This window comes from Seriola lalandi, unplaced genomic scaffold (assembly GCF_002814215.2).
Source record: "Seriola lalandi dorsalis isolate HSWRI2012SDOR001 ecotype SW California unplaced genomic scaffold, Sedor1 jcf7180002054691, whole genome shotgun sequence".
Lineage (NCBI taxonomy): Eukaryota > Metazoa > Chordata > Actinopteri > Carangiformes > Carangidae > Seriola > Seriola lalandi.
In genome coordinates, this window is record NW_019525244.1 from 221,781 (window position 1) to 234,790 (window position 13,010).

The 13,010-nt window shown below is 38.9% G+C and overlaps 1 non-coding gene across 1 annotated transcript; it reads left to right on the top strand.

The window, feature by feature from the left end:
* The first annotated feature begins 12,354 nt into the window (after positions 1-12,354).
* Positions 12,355-12,425, top strand: trnag-ccc (transfer RNA glycine (anticodon CCC)). Its single transcript has one exon. It is a non-coding gene; the product is annotated as a tRNA-Gly (tRNA).
* Positions 12,426-13,010: the final 585 nt, after the last annotated feature.

The window sequence follows — 13,010 nt, forward strand, 5'->3', positions numbered from 1 at the left end:
CATAAAAGTTTCATTAAGAAAAAGTAAAGAGTCATTGCAGAAGTGCTCAGAAAATAAAGTGTATAGTTCTAAGATCTCATTTTAATGGGATGCCATGTTTTGAATCTCAAACACTCGCCGTCTGAAGGCCTGTAGGTATGGAGCCTTGAAAATAGCTAAAGGTAAAATGGTAAAATATAGTTAATAATATAACTGAATGCAACAATAAGTAAAATAAATATGGTTCATACTTTTCCTTTAGCCTCCAGTTGGTAGAAAATAATAATAATGATAACCTTATTTCTTGTCCATCTTTTCAGGGTGGGATCTAAAACACAGGTAGCTTAAAACACAGAGCACCATTTTTAGCTAGCCACATTGCTGTAGCTATGTTCCTTCATAAAACTACATTAGTTTGAATAAATCGTTAATTTGTCATTTACTGCATAATGCTCCAGCATCACTGTTATACTTCTAAAAATAGCCAAAGCATTTTCAAGTTTATTTTTTGGGAAGTTTTTGCCTTTATTATAATAGCTGCAGAGAGAGAGAGAGAGAGAGAGAGAGAGACAGAGAGAGAGAGACCATGACATGAAGCAAAGGGAACTCGAACCCGGGCCACCATGGTTAGGACTAAGCCTTACAAGAACGGGCTCTACCAGGTGAGTCACCTGTTAGAGCCTCTGGTAGTATTCAGGATTTCAGCCGGCAAGCTCATGTTAACAAAGTTAGCTAGTTAACGCTACTGAGAAGTGTAAAGGAAAATATAAAGCTTGTATTTAACATGGTATTGTTTATTTTTGTAATCAGCAATATTTTTGAATCATTCTTTACTGCCTTTTGTCACAACTACTTAAACTCGGGAGACTGCATTGCCTCTCCGTCTTCATGTTCGTCTCATATGGTTCAGATCACTTTTGCCACTAACCGTCACTGACAACCGTAACCACTCTCTGTTGAGGTTCACCGATACCTTCATGTGCAGGCTCACTGAAGTGCACTTGGTGATAATTGACATGCTGTACATGGTGCACTGAAGGGTGTTTGTCACTAATTGATATCTTGGTATGGAGTATACCAGCAGAGGTGTGTGTAAACGCATGTGTCAACCCTGTGTGTGTGTGTGTGTGTGTGTGTGTGTGTGTGTGTGTGTGTGTGTGTGTGTGTGTGTGTGTGTGTGGCTGTTGGGATGTGTGTGATATATTAATTGATGACTTGCTATGGGAACTCTAAGAAGGCTTAAGTGCTTCTCAAAGGGAAGTTAATGAGATTGGTGTTGACAATGTACAGTACACACACACACACACACACACACACACACACACACACACATGCTCATAACTTAGTTTTGTCTGACAGCGTGAACCGGCTGTCATGTTGAATTGTAAGTGATTCATTAAAATAAAAATGTCCATATTTTATATTGATATTTGGAATAGTAAATAAATATTTTCAGCATTAACACAGTGCAAAACTATAAAACGAGGCCTAATGATAAATGAATGGCATCACTTCCTGTTTTTCAGCTGATTGTTGAACCATTAGTGCATCGCTCGACAGCTAGTGTGACATTTCCTGACCCTGCAAGGAAAGTGTTGTTTACTTAGAAGCAAACTCTCCCATGTATATGACAGTCTGTATGAGAGTCAATTCAACACAGTATTTTCAACTACAGTCTTCGATCATTCTTCAGTTTTCTCACAGATAATCCCTGTAGTGCCATGTTACATAAATAAGCACTCAACTTCACCATTTCAGATAATCACACCTCAATCCACACCTCTGCCTGAACTGAGTTCAATTGTATTTTCAAGGCTGTCCTGGTTTATTTGAGCCTTTTTGTAGGTACTGGATGGGTGACGCTCACTCTTTAATGACAATGGTTTGACATTTTGGGAAATAGACAGATTGATACACTAAATGTGCTGGAAATACGATGCTACACGGCATCAGTCAGTTAGCTTAGCTTGGCATGGAAACATCTAGTCTGTCTTTGTCCTAAGGTAACAAATTAACCAGCATGTATAGTTATATATATAGTTCACAAGGTAATATGTTAAATCTGAATTAAAACAATCAAACAAAATAAAAAAACATAACATGTCTGTTAGTTGGCAGGCAGATTTCTTTTAAACTTTTTGACAGAGCCATGCTAGGTGTTTGTCCCTGCTTCCAGTGTTTATGCTAAGCTAAGCTAAGCTAGCCATCTGAGAGTGGTATTCATCTTTTCATCTAACTCTAACAAGAAAGCATAAGCATATTTCTACAATCCCTTGAAGCTATCACAAGTGCATTGCAGATATTAAACTTAATGTGACTGATAACTTGTGGCGTGAGTACTCTTAAACCGCCATCAAATTATTGCGTTGTTGAGGTTGTTCGTCTTGGGTTTTTAACTCATTTCTAATATAAACTGCTAAAAAAAAGGACCTTGTGTGCTGGCAGCAGTCAAATTAAGTTTCTAAAATGTGTAAGTGCCCTTTGTAGTTGACTCCAGGGAACACAATTCTCCATAATTGGTATCTTGCTGTGCTGTATGTTCTGGTATATTGCCTTTCTGTGTTAGTTCTGTGGGTATGGTGACACGGTCTCTTTAAGAAAGAAGGTTTTCAGGGTGAAAAATTCTCTACTTTTGTTTTAGTTTTGGGCAATGCCATTTTTTGTGCTTTTGACTTGGTAATTAAAAGACACACACATTTGCACAGAAAATTAAAGACATTGTCATTAGTTTCTTGCAATTTGTACATCCCCTACATCTAATGACCTATTGTTCTGCATGTAGACCATAGATATGGTGACCTTTCTGAAGAAAGGTTCTCCACCCTGGAGTTTGAGATTATGACATCACTGCGATTATTTGAAAAGAGAAAAAAATCCAAATTTAAATCAAGCCTGGGTCCAGAGTGAAAGTACAAAAGTGTTAATGTCAAGTAAACCTTGAGATTTGTATATTTCATTGCATATGCATTCCCAAGGCCAAGAATGATTCTCTATGCTCAAGCTTTTGAGACCCATCCATGAAGCAATCAGGTCCTCACACGTACCCCTCTTCACATCTTCTCAGTGGAACAGTAGTTTTCAAAATTGCACCACACTCATCGTGAAGACTAAAACATGGTGTCATGACCCTGTGTCAAGATGTGATGGTTCTACACACAGGTAAAGAACAATCAGCTAAAACATTCCATGACATTTATTAAATAGCAATGGTGCTTAATCCTTTCTATACTGGAATCTTTGTACAGCCAAATGAAATGCACTAACATAATCCAAGTACCAGAAAACAAGAGTTTCTTGGAACAGTGAAACAGCAGAAATGATGTTCCTTGAAGCTGCCAGTTAATCTACAAACAGTCTGACAGTTCAGCTGCAAAAGCAACACAGGCAAAATATCAGTACATCGTTCTATTATTCATTTCCTGTGAGTAACACCACCTTGATAAAATGTCCCCTTTCCCTTCACAATAAAAGCTGTGACATGGCCCCTGCTGTTATGATCACTAATGGCAGTAAGATTCTGTTGTTAGGGCTTTTACTTATGACTAAGTGCCATTAAATGACTTCAAAATAGCTCCTTTTTTTGTGTGTATTTGTCTCACAGTTAAATGAATAGAGTGTGTGCACAGCATATGTTACACAGCAGAGAAGCAAACAGGGACTCAAATACAAGACTTCAAAATCCCTTTAACAATTGTCTCCTACCATTGCTGCCATATGGATCTACAGCCCTGAAGGCTTGTGCCATCTCTGTGTGAATTTGTGTGTATGTGCGTGTGTTTGCAAATGCTGTATTTGCATGGTGTCTGTGTGTGTGTGTGTGTGTGTGTGTGTGTGTGTGTGTGTGTTGGTGTCAACCCATGCTTTGCCAAGTGTAAAAACTGACATTCATGCAGTCTACCTTCCAGAGCAGGGCGACTCACATGCAGACAATCACACACACACATACACACACGCACGCACATGCACACACACACACACAGCTTGTAGATATCTGCATCCAAATGCTCCTTGACGTGACCTTATTATCATGCTGGGTGATAGTCATCCTCACCAGCAGCTAAACATCTGCTAGACCTGATGGTAGTAGCTACACACACACACACACACACACACACACACACACACACACACACACACACACAAAGGCACGGGCAGACAATGAAAAAACACACTTGCATGACAAACACTGTGGAATTGTTTTCCTGGTGTGATCATTTAAACAAGAAGACATGTTACAGAATGTCATAGTGTGAAGCGCCCAGTAGGAGGCTGGCGGATGTTTGGATACAATAACCCACAATTCCCAAGACGCCCCGTCACACTTGACGCCTTCTGACAAAGAACCATATGGATCCATTTTCTGATAACTGAACTGGTGTCATACCCCATCATTCACAGACTTGATTGCCAGTCACGGATTTTCAGTGTTGGGGAAGCTACACTTAGACCACCTTTGCAAGCTACCAATTACCTTACACTGGAGGAAGCTGAACTACAACAAAACTACCAGAGGGAGGAATCTCACTGGTGGACGATGATCTTGGTGATGGACGGTTATCAGAGCGATCGACGACAGACTACAGACCAACGGAACACGTCACTTACTTCCTTAGTTCAGTTTATTAGCCTTCTACTTTTCATAATTGTGATTACAACTTGTGGACTGTCAACAAGAGAGAGAAGGAGAGAGAGAGAGAGAGAGAGAGAGAGAGAGAGACTCCTAACTGCTGTACCCAGGCAATGCATTTGTCAGGCAGTCTTTTTATGGCCCTAAATGCCAAAAAAAAGTAACTACTTGAATCACTATGCAGATAGTAAATGAAAGTAGCTGAACCACCAGCAAGGTACTAGTTTAATTTAATGTAATTCACTATTCCTCAACAACGGATTTGTTTGCAGGTTTTGTCTGCATCTGCAGTCATATTTTAATTGCTCACCCTTCTGTAGGTTTAGAATAACTGCTCAAGTATTTGTCAGTGTTATTGAGTTACAGCTGTAAAATGGATGTCGGATGTTGTGACATGATTTCAGTACCGTACAGTAGATAATAAATAGGAAAAAAGGGACATTACATCAATCATCTGCCATGACCAGTGAGCTGCAGCAGCAGTAGTTATCCTTTCTTCTGTTGCTCAGTGTCTCACTGAAAGGACCAATGAGGATAGAGTCTGGAACGTCTTTGCTCATGATGGTTTATATGCTGCTGTTAGACATCTGTAGCTAACAGCCAACAAAATAGGTAGTTAGACAAAATCAATATTGAATAACAGACGACTTACATGATAGTTAGAGGTATATTTTCTTTAGACTTTAAGTATAAACACTGCTACATGTAAAGGTGGGTAGTATAAGGTTACATTGCATTTAGCAGTACTAGTAAAAAGCTTGGGGCAAGTTTGCAGTTGTCACATGTCTAATGGTCTTTTGTTTATTTTGATTAATTAATAATTATTTTACCTGCAGTAATATATAAGCACAGATGTTTATATTCTTTACCTAAACAGATAGTTCATATATCTATCTGTATGTGTTTATACAGGCCATAACAACATCATCAGTGAAGATCCATCATCCAACTGCTACAAGTCACATAGTGGTCACTTGACAACATCTTAGCTGGGTCCATTAGCCAGTAAATGGACCTTTGGACCACTAATATTTTTTGTACTCAGGTCTCCCTTCAAAACAAGGTCTCAACATGAAGAGGAATCATCTGATTAAACATTATGCACCACAGAGATCTGAACTCAATAAACCATCTGAGCCCCCCCCCAAAAAAAAACAACAAACAAAAAAAAAAATCATCAAAGTCAGGACGTGTGTGAAACAACCACAAAAACTGCACGAACTCAAAGGAAGAACACCTGCTGCCTTTTCAGCCTCAGTTTGTTCAGTATAATGTGTGAAGTGAATTTAGATGAAATAACACAAGGACTGGAGACTTTTTAATTGATGATAACAATTTACAAATCACAATTTCACTCACTGTGTGCACCAATACATCAGTGTTTAGCATGTTTTTTTTTTCTCCTGACCTCTCTGCTAAATAACAAAGGACACTGAAAATTTTTATTGTACTTTTTTAGGCTTTGCACAGGTAAATTCATTCCATTTTCTTGTCCAACTTTTTCCCTTTCCTTCACGTTGACTATAGGGTAAAGGGTATAGTGACATTTTGGAGAAATGGATCGATAGAAACACTTGTCTTGCCACAAGGAACAGAGTATTTCTGTGGTATTGGCTTCTGTCTCTTGCTCGCACTGGTTTTCTCTTTTAATCTTTTCCTCTCTGCATCACAATCACCCCTCCCTCTTAGAATAAGACTGAAAACCAGCGAACAAGGGACAAGCAGAGACACACTTACAACAAGATTGTAACAAAGCCTGTACAGGCTACCAGTGTAACTCCTGGCTTAGGCTTGGTACAAGAGCTTTAATGAAATTATAACAAGAAGACATTCACATCATTTTGCATTCAATTCTTGATTGATATCAAGCATTCAGGATAGAAATAGCCTTTTTGGAAATAATGTGACATATCATATAACATCCGTGACTTAAAATACAGCATTTCCACTAGAAAAGTATTGGAGAAAATAGCAACAGTAATTTGTAATTGTGCTGCTTCCACAAAACTATTTTTATGTTCGCAGAATCAAGTGTATGTGTGCTTGCTGTGAAATTTGGTGCAATATATAATAATCTCTTTGGTAATCCTTTAACTTGTCATCTACCTAATTTGTTATCTAAATAGCAGTTCCATCAGCTTCAGTAATACTCTGTATCTAGTGCTAAACAGCACATGTTAGCATGCTGGTGTAGTAGTTTAATGTTGTTCTGCTAAAGCAACAGGAACATCTTACTTCATAGAGACTTTTCATTTGAAGGATGTGGGTTGGCACTTCCGCCATCACGTCTTTTAACAGTATTGATATGTTATCGGTAGGTTCATTTAAAATTATGTTCCCAAGGACATTGGGTTTAGTGTTAATGTTCGACACCTTCCCCACAGGAAGTGGCACAAGTGTTTTACTTTCTGAATTTTTATCAATTGTTGTGTGTCTCTCAGTCCTCCAGCTTTGTGGAAGCGCAGTGGTAAATTGCTGGAATCCCCTTTTGGGACAAATTGATATTAATGCTCATACATCTGTTTACTTTTATTCCTTTAGACTCACATCTTCTCTCTAAGGTGACCCGAGGATTACGGCTAAAACAAAAATGCATGCAACACAGAATTTTATTTAAACATACTCCCTTCCACAGTCCTCGAGTTTACTTTAATACAAAAACAAATACATAATGTAACCTCTTCCACTTCTGCCTTTGGTTCATGTGATTCATCTCTAGTGTAGCCTGCACTACGCTGCAAGTTGCTACTCAGACGCTCAGTCCATTAAATATAATAAGGCTATGTTGCCTTAGTGGTCTAGTCTTTATTCCTCTGCTTACCATACCCCTCTGGATTTATTTACCTTGTCTGACTGCCTTCTGACCAATTGTAATTTTTTTTTATCCACACTTGTTCTGCCTCCCTAGCCTACCTGCTTTTAAATGATCCAGGGTTACAGCCTTCGGTCAGTACGCCAAGTCTCCAATAATGTAATGTAATATGTCTCTTTTGGCAAAAAATAATGAGCTTCAGCCTCTGTATATATGGGATTACGTAGACATAGGGGGTGAAGATCATTATTTCAAGTATCAGACAAACAACACCACCGGGCTGACTTTACTGTGATTATGGCTACTGCAGCTGAGCTGTGAGGCGAGCTGAACTTAACTACCAACAATTATTATAAGGAATTCCCTCGTGTCTCTTAATGCTTTTATGCATCATTTCCAAAGCATGAATACAATCCAAAAAGCGCAGCAGTGTTATGTTATGTATTAGTGTATTAGTAATGAACTAGAGAATTTCTAAAGCGGCACTTCCTTTCAGATAGCACGCTGCCAAACCCGGGGCCTCCGTCCTGGAACTGAATTCAAATCAGAAGACTGTAACCTGTGTGAAGTGAAGGAGGCACAAGGGCTATGTATGAAAATGAAATGTATTGTTGAATTAAATGTTTTAAATAAAACCTCAGTTGTACTTTATCTCAACCAGTTATGAAGGCCTTCCAAAATGTCTGTTAATAAGTCTGTTAATGAGTCTACAGCAATAAATCGAAAGCAGCACTGAGGTTTCTGTGAATCTCATTAGTTTTGGTCATAAACCGTTTTCACCCAATGATAGCAACAGAGGAAATGTCGAGGGATCAGGAATGTCATTCGGACTCTTTTTTTTTTTTCTAGGAAATTTCCTGTAAAGATGGATAATTTGGTACTAATTATAAGAAAACAGACACTGGTCTAATTGATTAAGAACAATAAATGCTATAACAAAAAACACAGTAGGTCCGCAGAACATGCAAACGTGAAATTTGTCTCTAAGCATCCAAAAATAAATTCCTGATGACTGTGGGTTTAAATGAAGCTTTTTGTCACGGAAAATCAACAAGTGCATCTAAAATGAAGAACCGACTAAACAACTAACAGACCAGTAAACTGAAGATTTACCCACTTTTTCTTTTCTTTTTCCAAATAAATTTGGGGAGGGGCTTATTCTCAGCCTGCTAATGGAACCGGCCTCACTGAAATCCATTTTAGCAGAGTCATAGCCCGTGTAAATGACAGAAAGAGCCTGAGAAATGTTTCCACACTGTCTTGCAGCATGCAACAATGGCGGTTGTGTGTGTCACTTTCCCTATTAGCCGTAATATGTCAACATGCATGCTTGGTGGTTTGTGTGCACTAAACACCATAATGCATATAAGCAAGCTGAAGTTTAAAAACATTAACTGTACTTAAAATACAATTTAATTACTTAAGAGCATTGAACATCACGGATGACATACCAGCCGTGTAGAGGAGCGGGTTCCTACACAGATCAGTAATTGAATTTGTTTGAAGATGTAAGTAGAGGTTGGGCCTGTTGAATGATGTAGTCTATGAATAGTTGCAGTACTCCCTCTCTGTGTCATAACAACCAGCAGAAGATGCCCTTGTGAAGAAGGTACAAATCGATAGAGCTACCAAGGACACACAAACTAATGCATTTATTCTACTGTATACTTCCACTAACTCTGCAATAATATATAACTCTCTTGACTCTCTCTCTCCCTCCCTCACTGTGATTTGATCGCAGAAAGCCCACCACATCCATCTCTGTCACACACTGACTGCCATGTTAATAGCCTAAACACACACACACACACACACACACACACACACACACACACACACACACTTTCAGAACACACACAGATTGGAGGTTCACTGTGGAGTTTTGTATCCTGCTGTCTTGCCTTCCTGCTCACCAGAGAGACAGATCAGTATCTTAACAACTTTAAATTGCTGCTGGTTCTCAAAGGGCACATTTGGTCTGTGTGTGTGTGTGTGTGTGTGTGTGTGTGTGTGTGTGTGTGTGTGTGTTGTTCAATGTGTGTGCGTCTACTCAAGGTAAAAGACAATTGATGTGAAGAGGAGGGCAAGGTGCCACTTGCCAAGAATTTGTATATTAGATTATATTTTCATACATTAAAGTTTTTTGAATGTATTTTATATTTTTCTACTAAATGTCTACTCAGAAACTCCCAGCCTTGGTTGCATTTACTTAAAACCAGTCCGTGTATCCTTAATGAAATTATCTACATAGGTGTTTCCAGCGTCGTCCTGTCCTTTCTGCACCACTGGTTACTGGTTACAGTCACTCCCACCCTGACACGGGGACCTGACCTCTTTTCATTACTCAGAACAAACAGTTCATCATGTGCTTATGGTTTGGTCATTGGCTTTTACTGGTACGTATAATCGTGAACCGTCTGCACATAAATTGAATAAAATCATATGTAAAGAAATAATGAAAATTAAACCAGGGCCATTTTTAATTTGTCAAAAACATCTAGCACACAGTGTTTCTTTCATATGTCCTTTTTTGAAAAAAATGAGGCATGATCCTGAAGTAAATTTTCCATATTCTATGACTAATCACTGCCCACCACAGTATTTACTAAAAGAAATTAAAAGTCATGATTTTAACAAAAGTATGCAGCGCAGATATACGCGTTCATGTGATGTCTGCACGGATGAACATTCCTTATTTTGATCTGGGAGAAGTCTGACTGACGTGACTTTGTAGTCACCAGATAAACAGCAGAGCTCAGCTGCTTTTGTAGCGTTATGTGTCTGCAGCACATGATTAGCTGAAGGGTTTGTATTGGTATCAATAATATTGTGCGCCAACAGTGATGCACTTTTAAACGGTATGATGTGAACGTGGCCTTATGTCATTGTGACTTGGTCTTGTCCTTATCTTGGTCTCTCTTCTGAAGTCATTTTTCCACTTTTACCTATAATCTCTGCTGTCTAAAAACTTCTCTCTGAACTGACCTGATCCCTGAACCCGTCCATGGAGTCATCTGTTCTGGCCAAGACATTCAGTCCACAAAGGGTTACTGGAAATGGTGTGTGTAAAAAACAGAACTATTAACTATACGAAGATATTAGATCATTTTAAATTAAAATAAAAATTAAAAAATACCAAACTTTTCTAAAGATATTAAGTAAGTCACACAACTTACTGTTGAGATCTTTGTTCAAAGGCTAGATTTTTAGTTATTACCACGGTTACAAATGTCAGTGGGATTCAGTTTCACTCCTCCTCTATAACACTATGCAGAATGTAGAATCATAATGTCACCAATGGCCTCAAATGCAGGGTAAGATTGAGTGCAATGGACAAACTGTAAAAGGCAATTGTAGATCATTGGTTGGTTCTCTATGAAGGCAATTTCACTGTTATGGTATGAATGGAATAAACAGACAGCTATTGATAATAGTTGTGACAGGAATGAAAATTCACATGAGGTTGTGTAGCCTTTTGGAATTTAGTGTGTGAGGCTGAGCTGAAGAAAACAACTTTAAAATTTCAGGGAATATGAGAGACCCACTACTTGAGTGGTTAGGGCCCGACCATGTTGACACGGTGACCTTGAGCAGTGAGTCCCCGGTTTGACGTGTGGTCAGATAGACCAGTGGTTCTTGAAGTGGGGGCCTGGGGATCCCCCACAATGACAGAATGACTACTCTGTAATAAAACATCTAAAAGCAAAAATCAGATGGGGGATCCTGGGACAAAATCTTATCAAATGATAGTCTGTGGTCAGATTTGCTTCACTTCAGGGGCCCTTGATGTGAAAAAGTTTGAGAACCACTGAGCTAAACTTCAGGCAACAGAATAGAAATGACCTGTGTTACCTTATTAACACTTCATACTAAAACATTTACACCCCATTAGAGTTGGAGAAACAGTGGATTTATTTTATTTTAATAGTCAACTAACAATTGAGAGTGGGTCTCTAGTTTCATTAACATTTTTGAAATTCGTTTTTTTTTTTCCATGTACGTGTCAGGGACAATGTACAAAAACATCAACAACAAAGAGAAGAAACACTTTGTACCAGATTTATCTATATGGTTCTTTCTATCTGCAGTCCTGGAGCAGTTCCACACTATCTCTACAAAATACAATAAAGAGGCACAATTAGATGATACCCATGGCCTTATGTTTTTACTCTGGCGAACAGGTGACGATGTAATCTTCCGTCTACTCTCCAAATGATACTACCACCTATTCTTCTTCTGCAGGTTTATTGACAACAGCTGCCACATGTGGAGCTGACACAAGTATTTGGTTAGAGGGTTAGTGGAAGATTTTTATATTAAATTATTTTGAGCAATGTTGTAATTAAATAACTTTTTGAAAGCTTCTGTTGGCCTAGTGATGCATGCACCGCCTACACAGACTGAACTATATATACACCTTATAAACTGTGTTATTTTACCTCAGAATCTAGACTCGACTTAGACACCGCCTCCACCCTCCTGCCAGGAGGTGTAGAGCAGTTTAAATCAGAGACTGGGGGTAGTGAAAGACGTCCCACCTCTCTCTGGCGGCTCCTGTTTTAAACAAGTTTGGGTATGTGATTAAATTCATTGTGGCTTAGATAATATTTCTGCCCCCATGTGTTCAGTAGTCTGGTGTCCTCTTTGGACCACTGCACACCATTGTAGCAACATTGCTGCATTAGATACTAAGTACAACAGTGAACAATACAATAGTGAAATCAGTGACATGGTTTGCAGCAATGAAGATTGTGAGATAATAATTTATGCAATGGTTATAAGGTGGGAGAGTTTTTGAACACTGTAATAGGAAAAAATGTTAAAGACCCCTCTGATGAAAATCATCATCATTTTTAATGTTGTTAACATGTCCATATGGCAGTGTTCATATAGTACACAGAGACCTATAATGAGCAAAATAAGCCAGCATTACCATGCGCCGCTGGTGTAGTGGTATCATGCAAGATTCCCATTCTTGTGACCCGGGTTCGATTCCCGGGCGGCGCATGCATTCTGATATATTGTTACTGTGTTTCTCATTAGGATGTTTGAGGTTTTGTTTTGCACCATTGTTGATTGTTTGTTTTCTTTGCACTGATGTTGTTTCTTCGTGTCATTGTCATTGCTTTTCTTTTTTCTTAATGTGTAAAGTTTGTGTCGCACTGGTTGTGTGTTCCTTGTTGTGTTTTATTTAATTTCTACTCTATGTGCCTTTTAAATTACCCCCTGGGGACAAATAAAGTGAATTGAATTGACTGCATATTTCCACCTTGGAGCTGCAGTGAACCAATGACAGTGGGATAAAAACACATTCAGATAGCCAGGGTTTCATACGTCACAAACCTAAGGAACCCATCCTTTCAACGTGCAGAGACGGGGCCAGGCTTAATGAACCTGAAACCTTGTCAGTACAGAGAGCGAGAGTTTGCATTTGCACAACCACTAACACTGTGTCGGCCACTGCCAGTTACCTGCTAACAAACAACATAAACAAGTAACTACTCTTACCGTTCTGATGCGTCTTCTAGTCAGTGATTTTGGTTCATTGCAAACTCACTCATGGCAGCTGCGTCGCTGAACTGCTGTGGCTGG